This window comes from Physeter macrocephalus, chromosome 20 (assembly GCF_002837175.3).
Source record: "Physeter macrocephalus isolate SW-GA chromosome 20, ASM283717v5, whole genome shotgun sequence".
Lineage (NCBI taxonomy): Eukaryota > Metazoa > Chordata > Mammalia > Artiodactyla > Physeteridae > Physeter > Physeter macrocephalus.
The window spans coordinates 45,631,933-45,644,821 of record NC_041233.1 but is presented as its reverse complement, the minus strand read 5'-3'; the positions used below and the strand labels follow the sequence as shown (position 1 = coordinate 45,644,821).

The 12,889-nt window shown below is 37.9% G+C and overlaps 1 protein-coding gene across 1 annotated transcript in view; it reads right to left on the bottom strand.

Annotated features, from left to right (window-relative positions):
• Positions 1-3,283, bottom strand: part of A1CF (APOBEC1 complementation factor) — a 77,915-nt gene extending 74,632 nt beyond the window's left edge. The window contains exon 1 of the mRNA XM_007110698.2: positions 3,192-3,283. The gene's annotated coding sequence lies outside the window, so the exon portion shown is untranslated. The remainder of the gene's footprint in view (positions 1-3,191) is intronic.
• Between the last annotated feature and the right edge of the window lie 9,606 nt (positions 3,284-12,889).

Below are 12,889 nucleotides of genomic sequence, written 5' to 3'. Positions count from 1 at the left end.
AAAAAAAAAAAAAAAAAGAAAAAAAAATCATCACAAAATTCTAACTTATTAAAATAAAAATTTGAAATATTTTTTTAATGCTGATGACCTAGTTGAGTTAGGTTTGATGGAATAAAGTGATAAACCAGCTTTTCTGATCTAATCAGCAGTAAATATTTGTTAATTACTGCCTGGATTTTACTTTATCAGGCCAAGGAGCAGATGGGATTTAGATTTCTAATACAGAATGTCACTGTAGTCGTGCTGCTCCTTTTCCAGATGCTTTCCCTGGGGGAGTTTGGACTGTTACGACTGCACTTTAGAAGAGCCTGGTTACTGTTTCCATGAATAAGATAAAATGGTGTTTATCCTCTGTGGATCAATACCATCTTGTTTGAACTTATTGAGTCATTTAGAGACACATAAGGTAATGAAAACCATTGTGCAATAGTACCCAGCGTACTACCCACACTGCCCAGGTTTCTGTAGGATGACAGTATTTTAAAAGATAGTTATTGAAACAGATTTGTCATATCAACCGGCTGTGTGATGAAATGAACACACATTGTGACAGGGTGTCCTGTGGGTTTCATTGAAAAAATTCTTTTTTTAGAATAAAAGAGAATGATAAGTTGTCTTATTTTCTGAATAAATGCAACGGGGTTTCACTTTGTGACTCATCAAAAAACTTCATTGTTTACATACAGTTTTTCATTTAAATGGTAGTAGCATTGTTTTGACAAAGAGGAGCTAATAGGTAAGTTTGGAAAGTTTTAGGAAAATTTTCTGGAGGTTTTTACCAACAGGGAAACGGAAAGGGAAGAGAGTTTTGCTGAATTCCTCCTGTGTACCAGGGACTGTGCTTAACTATTTTGCTTTATCATCTCATTTAATCTTTACTAAATTCTGCAGGACAGATTTTGCCCCCATTTTACCTTTGAGGAATCTGAGATTTCGGGAAGGTGAATATCATGCCCAGGATCACAAACCTAGGGAGTTTGTGAACAAGCAGTCCTACCCAGCTCTGTCAGGAGAACAGTCCAGTGTCCTGTCTATAATTAATTTGGAAAGTCTCTAAGATAGGCATGGTCCTGTTTGACGAAAGATGGTTAGACTCTAAGGTACCTAAGAGGTTTTCAATCGTGATGATTTCAATAGTGATGGTTTCAGTCAATTCTGGACACGGGCTATAAAAATGATTTGTTCTGTCTTAATCTGTAGTCTGAGGAATACTATTTCTGAGAGATGTTAATAAATGTTACTGAAAGAGGATGTTCTGTTGTAAATTAAGCTTAGGAAACAGAACATTGCCTACTCTCCTAGATATTCAAGATGAATGAATGTATTTACACACAGAGTAAATCTCCAGTCATTGTGAGGATGGTCTCATGGTTCTGTGCTTGGGCTCTGGAGTCAGACCACTTGGCTGGGGAGCTTGGCTCTGCCACCTCCTAACTGGGTGATGTTCAGCCCATTAGGTAACTTACTTGTGCCTCAGTTTTCTCATTTTGAAAAATGTTATAATAGTATCTACTTTATATGACTCTTCTAAGAATAACTTGAGATAAACGCATGGAAAGTGCTTAGAAATGCACTTGGCAATATGCTTAATAAATGTCTGTTATTATTATTATTCAAAATACTCATGTAGTAACAAGACCTGCTTTAACTTGTCCAATCACCATTTCCTCAATTTACTTGACAATAGAATCCCTCTTTTTGAGCCACGTATATTAATGTCCATTGAATACAGTGTAGGAAATGCTATATTTGAAAAGCCACAAAAGCAACTTGGTATTAGCCCCATTGAAAATAATAACCAAATATTCAGTGTTTTCATATCCACTATGTCATTTTATGTTTGCCCATAACAACTAATTTCTTTTTTCTTGACAACTATCTTTCTCCTTCCCTTACACTTGATAAAGAATAAATTGAAACAGTAAAATATGAGAACTGTCTCAAATGGGCAGTATCAATACTATTCCAGAAAATATTGCCCTTAAAAATGAACCTGTAAGTCATTTGTCTATTACCTGTATTTAGCAGGGAAAGGCCTCAGTGCTTTGACAAGTTAGTGATTTCACTTTTATTTCCAGACCTATGCTCCTACTGTATGCATCTCAGCACATATTAATAAAAAAATGTTTCAGACCAGACCACCACATCTGTGATGATCTTAAATTGTATACAACTAGAGTTAAATTTGCCAATGCACGTTTTGCAGAACACTAATCCTGCACAACGCACAAATGATGGTGTATTAGTCATCTTCTTGGAGATACACAATACACATCTTAGAAGTCCCATGGTAAAGAAACTTGTTTGGGAACCCATTCTCCTTGGAACTTACTTTGGTAATCATAGAACACAACTATTTCAATCAGAGTATTTAAGAGATTTCTGGGAGGAATGGGATATTCCTGGTAAGTGCCCTGATTGATTTCTTTTTTTAGGTAAAATACCATCATGGTCTGATTGTGAATCATCTTGTTGGAGTGAACAAAAGGATCATGTGAAATATATCCACTGCAGCACAGTTGCCCAAACCATCCTGAAAGGAAAAGATCTAATAATTAGCCATCTCAAGATTGAGATTTAATATACTCAAACCAATCATTGTCCATGACTCCGTGTGTGTGTGTGTGTGTGTGTGTGTGTGTGTGTGTTTATGTGTTTATGTGTGTTTTTGGTGGTGGTGCAGGATAAAGGAGGAGAGGAAAGAAGATAATTGAATATATGAAGTCTAAAGTATGGTAGAAATTATGACCTATACAGAGAACTCAGAATCTGTCAGTGATGTTAATACTATTTCTCTTGTTAATTATACTTTTACGTTTCTTGGGATCTGAGGACCAGGACAGTCAGTCAACCACAACTCTCCCAGCTGTCTGGCTATTGCTAAATACATTTCTCAGAAACCTTAGCCTTACTCTTATACCCAAAGTGATAAATCTACATTTTTTTTTACCCTCAGAAATTGATTAAATCAAGGAGCAAAAACAGCTGCCATCACATTTTGAGATTATATGATCATTCTAATGTTCTTTTGTTTTCAGGTGGCTTCATTAGTATAAAAACAAACTAGAAAAATCTCTGAATTCAGCTCTATAGTGGAAGAGGGTAAAAACTGTTTTCACTGCATTCCCACTGATCCAAACCGCACAGTTTCACAGAGTTGAAATAGAAAAAGCAAAACACACGGACAATACCTGAGTGATTTCAGAGATCCCCACCCGGAAAAGGTTTCCTTGATTATGGCGAATTCAGCGTGTCACTCTGGGTATGCTCTAATCATCATATCAAACTCCAAAGGTTCAGTGGCTTTAGGTTTGGTTTACAATTCCTGGGAGTTAAACTTTAACTCACCCTGTCTCTTGCATCCATGCAGCCCTTTGACCAGATAATTGGGTCACTACAACCCAAGCAGAATCTACAAAACTACTGTTGTCATTTGTTTACCATATTAAAATGAATTTTGCATTAAGAATCATTAAGGTGAATATTATTTTGATGCTGTTTTAAATGATTTATATTTTAAAAAATAGAACTCACTGCAATTTGGGTAACTAAGATTTTCTTTATATTGGCTCCCTTGTTTTCTGCTATGCCAAAATGATATTATCCTTATGGTAATTTAGGAGAATGTTTCCTTTTTTTTCCCCTCCACACTCCCTATGTCACTGTATTACATGGAATAAAGTGTGGAGTTTTAGGTCAAGTATGTAGATAAATGCAGGCTTACCAAAATAAAACACAAAAAGCATTTATATAACCAAATAAATAGGGTCAGATCAGGTTGAGGAAAGCACGCTTCTTTTTATACAGGCTGCTCATTCAGATTTTAAGAGGGAGCCATAATAATCAGCCATGTACTGAGGTTATATGAGAGCCAAAGCTATTGTTCATTACTTGTTCATTTCCTATTCTTGAAGAATAGGAAAATGTTATTTCCAAAGATATAAACTCTATGTTCTCAGTTCTCTGAGAAGAGCTCCAGTCTATAGAGGAAATTTCTAAGGGTCATAAAGCCCACTTAAAAAAAAAAAAAGAACTAAAACTCTCCTAATTTTGAGCAAATTGTAAGGGTTTATAAACTACAGGCCCCCGCACTAAAATTAGAGGGCACACTTGGCTTCAGTTCTAATAAGAGGAGTCTGATTTTCTAGGAACCAACTATTAACAGAAGTACTTGTTCCTTCTGTGCTTTTTTTGGTGTTTTTTTTTGTTTTTTTTTTTTTTAACAAACAATCGTTCCATAATATGGACATAGAGGAAGATAAGTCGACTGCGCACATCTGGGAAAATAAAGCATTCTGTCAGAATGCTAGTTCTGCTCACAGTTTTCAGTTCTCAAACACAAGGAAGCCTTGGTTTACCTAAGCTTTTTCCAAAGCAATGCCTGGCAGGTTTAACAAAAACGCTCCCAAAACAATTGTTTTGCCCTGGAATTTTGCCCCTGGAGTGAGACCTGAGGGAAGCATCATGCCCCACCCGGTTAGCTCTCTGAGGGACGCATCCCTCTACAACCTCCTTGGGAGTGGACCCCCCTCACCAAGCAGTTTTACTGGTTTTCCTAGTGAAAGCTCAGTCTGGGCTCATATGGTTTCCCAATGCGTGGGGAATTCTTTCCTTGAGTTCACCTGGTCCTGCAGAGAGCTGTTGATATTGTAAGATTGTCAGTCTTGGGAGGATTTTGTTGGTTGTTTGGTATGGTAGATGCCTGGATGGCGAGAAGTAGAGATGAAGCAAAAAAAACCCAGGGTTTTGAGGGTATCTAGAGGAACAGCAAAATACGATGGTGAAAGAAGACCTTATGTTAACTGGTTATTTTAAAACATATCGGTTTCCTATTTGAGCTGTCCTGGCATTTAACAGGGCAGGATTATAAGCACGTTAAACCAAAATGTTTGGAAATAAGTTAAAATAGCCCTTAGATCTGACAATTCAGGTAAGACAATTCATATATTACTCATAAGAGCCAAAGGCAGTAATGAATTTGGTGGTATTGTTCAGATATTGCTGGAAAGTTTTTTCCTTTTTATTTTCTAAGCCATATTTGTTGCAATGATAGAGATGTGCTGATCAGCAATAAGAAGAAAAATAGTGGATCAGCCTCTCTCTTTCCTAAGGTTACTTACTTAGGGAGGCAATCTGTGGCCTTGGGACAAAGAGAAACCAAATGATCAGAATGAGATCAAGTTCATGACCTTGATCTCATCAGTCTAATCAAGGGAAATAATTGTACCTAGAATGGCAAGTCTTGCTTTTACTTGTAAAAATAGACCTAGGTTAGTCCTCCTGGGGCCTCATTATCCTAGGAGAGACAAAGCCGTAATCAAATAAACTGTTATACAGTGTAAACAAGGAAACAAATTCGGTTTAAATAGTGGTTGGTAAATATTGTTTCATTTGTTTATTCTTCAATTACCTGAGGACTAAGTGTAGATGGGTAATTATTGAAAATGAGAGTTGAATTTATAAGTAGGGTGTAAAATCAATAGACTGGGTCCTATCTAACATACTAAAACCAGAATAGAATGGAAAATATCAAGTGAATTGCTTCTAGAAAGGGTATATAGTGTTCCTGAAACTTTTGTTTCAGTTACACGTATGTGTATGTGTGTACTGGTTATGATGTAAATTTTATTTTATTGTGGAGCACAATTTTAAACGCTCACAAAATACTGTTAGTCTTTAGGTATTCCATGGTTAACCAACCAGATACAGGGTATATGCGTTAAGCAAGTTCTCCCCCCAGTGACAAACTTAGTTGTAAGTATTATGAAGGAGAAGTACCGGATGCTAAGCAGAGCATAAAACACAGGGGCCTATAATTATACTTCAAAAACAAACAAACTCATAGAAAGAGAGAACATATTTGTGTTATTAGTGGTGGGGGTGGGTAAATTGGAGGAAGGCAGTCAAAAGGTACAGACTTCCAGTTACATATAAGTACTAGGGATGGAATGTACAACATGATAAATATAATTAACACTGCTGTATGTTATATATGAAAGTCGTTAAGAGAGTGAATCCTGAGTTGTCATCGCGAGAAAATTTTCTATTTAATTTTGTATCTATATGAGATGATGAATATTCACTGATATCACTTATTGTGATAATCATGTTAAAAAAAAAAAAGAAACAGAAACAACAACAACACAGGAACCGAACCTAGTGTGGGACTGCGTGGGAGTAAGGAAAGGCTTCCAGAACACCAGATATTTAAACTGAGACCCGAGGGATGTGTGAGTGGGAGGGTGGGCATTCGAGTAGGTGGAAATAGCACACGTGGACGCCCTGAGTTTGAATGAGTTTGAACTGGTAGAAAGCCACTTGTGAGCGGCAAGAGGGAGAAAGTGGCGGAAAGTGGTCCCTAGAGGGCCATGCACGTGGTGATATAGATTTCCAACATTATCCTGGGGCACCATGGGTAGTCACTGAAGGGTTCTAAGAAGGTGAGTCACATGAGCTATTTGTGTATATTTTGGGTGTAGAGTTGAGAATAAATTGTCATGAGATGACATTGCCCCTCTCCTTATTTTAAAAATTGAGGTATAATTGATATAGGATATATTAATCTTTTTTTAAGATCAAAATATGCTTGTTTGAGAATTATTTTATTCATATATATGTTCAAATAAGAGTTAGTGGTTTGGATTTGAGGGAGGCAAAGCATCTAACAGACTAGATGGTGGTGAAGATTAGGGTGGTGGCATTGGAGTGAGAAAGAATGGAATTGGAGGAAGAGGTTTGCAAAGTGGATCATAGTAACTGCTCATTAAATGGTAGCTCTCATCAGTCATGTTCTCTTTGGCTTGTGGATTTTAACTAATCTTGCTTTTAATATTGGACTGACTTTGCCACCTAGCAGAGCTGGCATACTTGGGCAAAATTCATTGATAGTTGCTGGCTTAGGTAAAATGAAAGCTTTAAAAAACTTAAACGATAATTCAGAGCCAAAGGTTACCAAATGTAAGAAGCTTCCTTCCCAGCTATGATCCTTCCTCTCCTATCTCAATAAAAGATTTCTTCAGTGTTTTCAGTTTCTTAGGAATTCAAAATTCATTTTGGATGTTTGATGGGTGGGTGGGTGTTATTTACTTCCCTAGAAGGGAGTATTCTAGACAGTGAAAGGGCCGTGTTGGACACGTTACCTAGGGCACAAGCCTAATTCTCTTTCCTTCTCTATTATGTAGAGAGAGCTCTGAGCCTGGAGCTGGTACCTGAAGAATCCAGGGCTAATGCTATCACTCAAGAGCTGCTTGACCCTGAGCAAATTTCTGCCCCTTGTCTGAGTCTGTGTCCCTGCCTCTAATGAGGCAAACCTCTACCTGCCTTATCTACCTCACTGATTATTGAGACGGTCAAAGTATATGTGAAAATGATTTGAAAATAGTAGAGTACCATAGAGTACAGAGTAGAATGATTGCAGAGCAAATGAAATCTACATCCTCAAGGCTATGTCAATGCAACTTCTTGTTTTAATTTAACTGTGAAGTAAGGTCTTCTAGGATTTTAAGCCTGCTCTTTTAGAGATTCATAATATTTCAACCTTAAAGCCTGATGCTATTCTTTTTTTTTTTTTTTTTTTTTTTTTTTTTAAGGTACGCGGGCCTCTCACTGTTGTGGCCTCTCCCGTTGCGGAGCGCAGGCTCCGGACGCACAGGCTCAACGGCCATGGCTCACGGGCCCAGCCGCTGCGCGGCATGTGGGATCCTCCCGGACTGGGGCACGAAACCGTGTCCCCTGCATCCAGGCGGACTCTCAACCACTGCGCCACCAGGGAAGCCCCTGATGCTATTCTTAATGCCTGCTAGACTTTGGAAGAAAGCAGAGTTTGATTCAGTGGGTTAGAATCCATCTGTTCTTTAATGCCACATCCCAGGATTTTAGACTTTTGACAAGTTATTCGTTTTGTAACTAGAGCCATCTAGTGTTGAACTGATTAAAACACACACACACATACACACACACCCGCCCACACACCTACCCACCCCTCTCTTTGCTTTGTGCTTTAGGAAATTGCATTTGGTTCTCCTGACATACTTGAACAGTATTTTCCATATCACATAATTGTAGGATTAAATGAGTACTTGAGAATTTATCTAAAGTGTAGACTAAATCTAAAAATCATAGCAGCAAGTGGGAGGCTACCCTGGCCCTGTCCTTTAAACATGAATTGAGTATCTCCCACTTTTTAATCCTTTCTCCTTTCCATAGTCATTCCTGTGTTGAAATGAATGTTCTTGAAATTATAGTTTACAAAGATCATATTGCTTTTTTAAAGCAATATTATTTAGTTCAACCTCAAAGCAAAAGCAAATATGGATTTTTTGGTAAAAGAACAGTTTTAGAACAAGAAATCCAGTTGGTAATCTGGTGTTTTCCTTTATTGATATTAGAAAATACTGATCATTGGGTTTTTTGGTTTTTTTTTTTCTTTGATCATTGGGTTTTTAATCTGCCTAATGTGCTGTGCTCTATTTTCTTTATTATAAAGAAAATAATTCCCACAGAAAAATTGCTTCCAAGCTCTTAGATAACTTCTTGAGAGCAATTTATTACATAATCTCTCTCCTAATGATCATGACATAACCTATTTCCTTGAGTTAATTTTACTAAGTTTTGACAAAGAAAGATCTTCTTTTCAAAAGGTAGGAGACATCCTGGGGGATGCAAAGTTAAAACGCATATACACGTGTGTATGTGCACACAACACAAACACACACACACGTCCCAGACAAGATAATTATGGCATAATCATAATATTTTTTCCTTCTTTCATCAAATGTACCACTCCTTATTTTTTTTTTTTTTTTTTTTTTTTTTTTTTTTTTTTTTGTGGTAGATATTGGTCTAGTTTCACGTTTTTGCATGTCACTCTTCATTTTTTCCAACACCATTTATTGAAGAGACTAGTCTTTCTCCACAGTGTATTCTTGCTCCTTTGTTGTAAATTAATTGTCCATATATGCGTGGGTTTATTTCTAGGCTCTCAATTCTGCTCCTTGCTCTGTGTGTGTTTTTCTTCCAATACCATTCAGTTTTTTTGTTTGTTTGTTTTTTGCGATACGCGGTCCTCTCACTGTTGTGGCCTCTCCCATCGCGGAGCACAGTCTCCGGACGCGCAGGCTCAGCGGCCATGGCTCACGGGCCCAGCCGCTCCGCGGCACGTGGGATCTTCCCAGACCGGGGCACGAACCCGCGTCCCCTTCATCGGCAGGCGGATTCTCAACCACTGCGCCACCAGGGAAGCCCTGTACCACTCCTTATGACCAATCGATACACTAACTTCTTCAGGTTCACAAAGCGTCTGAGAAGTAATATATGGCAACTTGGGCAGCATCTTGAATTTTTTTCCAGTAAAACTAGATCTGGCTAATTTAGCAAATCTAGGTTTCCCACATCCGAGTAGAAAAACATTTATCGATGAACCAAAAAGGAGATATTTTTTCTGATTTTCTTAAATACTAGAATAACACTGGGGTTAAGAATAACAGAAATGGAATAATAAAATGCTAATTATTTGCATTAATGCATTTTTCAAATGGTCAAAGAAAGCTGAAATTAATGGTGAGCTGGTTAGGAAGAGAACATTAACTTTTCAAACATAACTGAAGCTGCTGCTCAATGGGCCTAATTCCTAATCTGTGTTCATTGTGGTTTATACAAAATGGAAACTTACATTTCAAATGCACTTTGTAGTTTCCAAAACACTTCTACTGTGTCTTCTCAAGAACCATATCAGATTAGGAGGCAGTAGGGGAAAATGTTTAATAGCATGGGTTTTGCGGACCGGTTGCTTGGGTTGTCATCTCAATTAACCACGGTAGCCACATACCCTCAGGCAAGTCTTCTAACCTCTCAGAGCCTCTATTTTCACATCTGGTATTAGGGATCATGGTAAAACCTACCTCAGAGTTCCTGTGAGACTCAAAGGAGAGAAGGCATGGAAAGAGCTTAGTCCAAAGCCAAATTCATAGCATATATTTACCTATTAATTTTATATTAGTTTTAAAAGGAGCCTTAAGGGTTAACCGTCCTCCTTCCATTATACCAGTGAACAGACAACTGTGATCCCGTGTGGTCTCAAATGTACTGCTCTGAAATCTGGTGTTTCCTGTCAGATGGTCCGAGGTCATCTGCATGGTCTGGTGAACACCATGCATTTACAATGTGGAGTAAACAGCGTACGTGTGCTTTGAGAATCGTAGATCACTGTAGGAATTAAGATATTATATGTATGTGTGTTTTATCTTCATAGCAACTCTGGGGAACGATTAAGGCAGGAGGGCAATTTCCTCTGTGTTGAAGAAGAAAAGATGAGATAATAAGAGGTTAAATGTTTTGTGCGAAGTGGTGTTATACCAGGAAACAGTGCAGGGGTGGAGCAAAACACAGGCTTTTGCCGTTTACTCACTGAGTGGCCTTAGAAAGTTTCCTAATGTCTTTGAACATTAATTTTTTTCTCATCTGTAAAATAGGATTGGTAATCTCTAAGTTATAATATTTTGTTAGAATTAAATGAGCTTTGTGTTTGTACCATGGCTGGCACATGGTAAATTCCTGTCTCGGTTCTGGGTCTCGTTCTACCACACCGTAATCCATCCAGATTAGGGTTCTTATCCTGGTTCTCCCACTAACAAATCGGTATTTTTATTTAGACTGCTTGAGAAGCCTTCTGCTTCCTGAATCTAAAGATCTAAATCTTTCATCACTTCTATACAATTCTTGATCATCGTTTCTTCAAATGTTGCCCCTGAACCCATTCTCTCTAATCTTTCTCTTTATAACTATGATTATATATATTTTGGTAATTTCTTCAAATACACCTTTCAGTTCATTAATTTTCTTCTCAACACTGTGTAATCTTATGTTTAATTCATCTTAATGTATCCACTGAGTTTTTGAACTTTGCCAAACACATATATACATACGCACGTGTGTGTATGTATATATATATATATATATATGCACATATACATATGTATATGTGCATATATATATATTTTAGAAGTTCTATTTATTTTTTTTAACAGAGCTGTGCATTATTATTTTTCTGTTTTCAGTTCCATCTATTATTTTGTCAATCATGATAAACACATTCATTTATAGTCTGTATATGATTACAGTTCTATCTATGAAGCGATTCATGTCCAGTTCTTTTTGTTGTTTTTGTTAACTTTCTTTTAAGGTGTCTTATGTCCTTGTAGTTTTGTCATTTTTAGATTGTTATATTTAATATATAAGTTATTTAATAGAGAGGTTATATTTCATATGTGCTTTTATATGTAGGAATTCTGGACCGCCTGAGTTTGCCAACGGGGTTGTATCCCTCCAGAGAGGTTTTGCATTTGCTTCCTCTGGGGGACGCTTTTCTAAATTAATTTTTTAGCTTGGTATTTATGATACAATGCAATACATATATACACACACATACCCGCATATACAGATACAAATCATCTGTGTGTGTCTGTGTGTGTACCTTAAAACCTGCGTAAGGATATATTAGGTTATAAACATTAGAGAAATTTTATCTCATTTAGATCTAAGATTGAGACAGACAAATTCCATTTTAATTTTCCTTTGCCGGTGGGCAAATATCCTCCAGTCTACATTTCGTTTTGGATGGCGTGGTTACATTCAAGAGTCCTGGCTTTATGAAGGGGTTCAATACCAATGCTGATACTATGCTTATTTCAGATCCAAGGTCCCCACCTGGTTACAAGGATCCACTCCACTTGGTTACTAATAATCAGGTTCTGCCAATTTTTTGTTGTCTTATTGTTTTTATGTGTTTATATGAGTGTGTTATATTCTATCCACATTTCTAGGTCTTTTAGTGGAAATTACATATATTTGAATCAGGTTTGGATTCATATAATAGTAAACCCCAAATAGCAGTGATTTAAAGAAGATAGAAATGTATTTCTTATGTAAAATAAGTCCAAAGGAGGCAGTGAAGGCTGGCAGGGTAGCTCTAAGATTTTCTCAGGGACCTGGGCTCCTTCCTGCCCTCAGCTATGTCATGACCCTCATCTTCACACACCTGGATCCTGATTAAGCTGGTCATCGCTTTTTTTTTTCCCAAAGGAACATTATTTATTTATTTATTGGCTGCATTGGGTCTTCGTTGCTGTGCACGGGCTTTCTCTAGTTGCAGCGAGCGGGGGCTACTCTTCGTTGCGGTGCACGGGCTTCTAATTGCGGTGGCTTCTTGTTGCGGAGCACGGGCTCTAGGCACACGGGCTTCAATAGTTGTGGCACGCAGGCTCAGTAGTTGTGGTGCACGGGCTTAGTTGCTCCACGGCATGTGGGATCTTCCCGGACCATGGCTCAAACCCGTGTCCCCTGCATCGGCAGGCGGATTCTTAACCACTGCGCCATCAGGGAAGCCCAAGCTGGTCATCACTTCTAAAATCCAGAATGCAGGGTACAGAAAGGGGTTTAGAAGTCATACCTCCTCTCTTTAGGGAAATTCTCCCCAAAATCCCACTCAACACTTCTGCTTACATCTTACTGGCCAGAATTTGGTCAAATGGCCTCATCTAGATCCTAGTTGGAGGAACTATTCTTTCAAGGCCATCCCAAATAAGAACAGGGTTCTTTTACTATGTAGGCGGAATTGAGGTGAGCAACTAGTCTTTTCCGTCACAAGAAGTTTTTCAAGAAGTCTAGTCTACAGGATTGCACCTATAGGAACAATGTTCATTGAACATTTGGATCATGCTTGATATGGGGGTTATTGGGGCCAGCAGGCATGGTATCTGTTCTCATGGGGCTTTTGTCTAGAGGGATATATTGTCATATAACTTAATGACTGTGGAGACAATTTCATGTCTCTGAATCTGTTTCCTCACTTGAAAATTTACATCCAGTTAGGAGCTTTTGTGGTGATTAATTT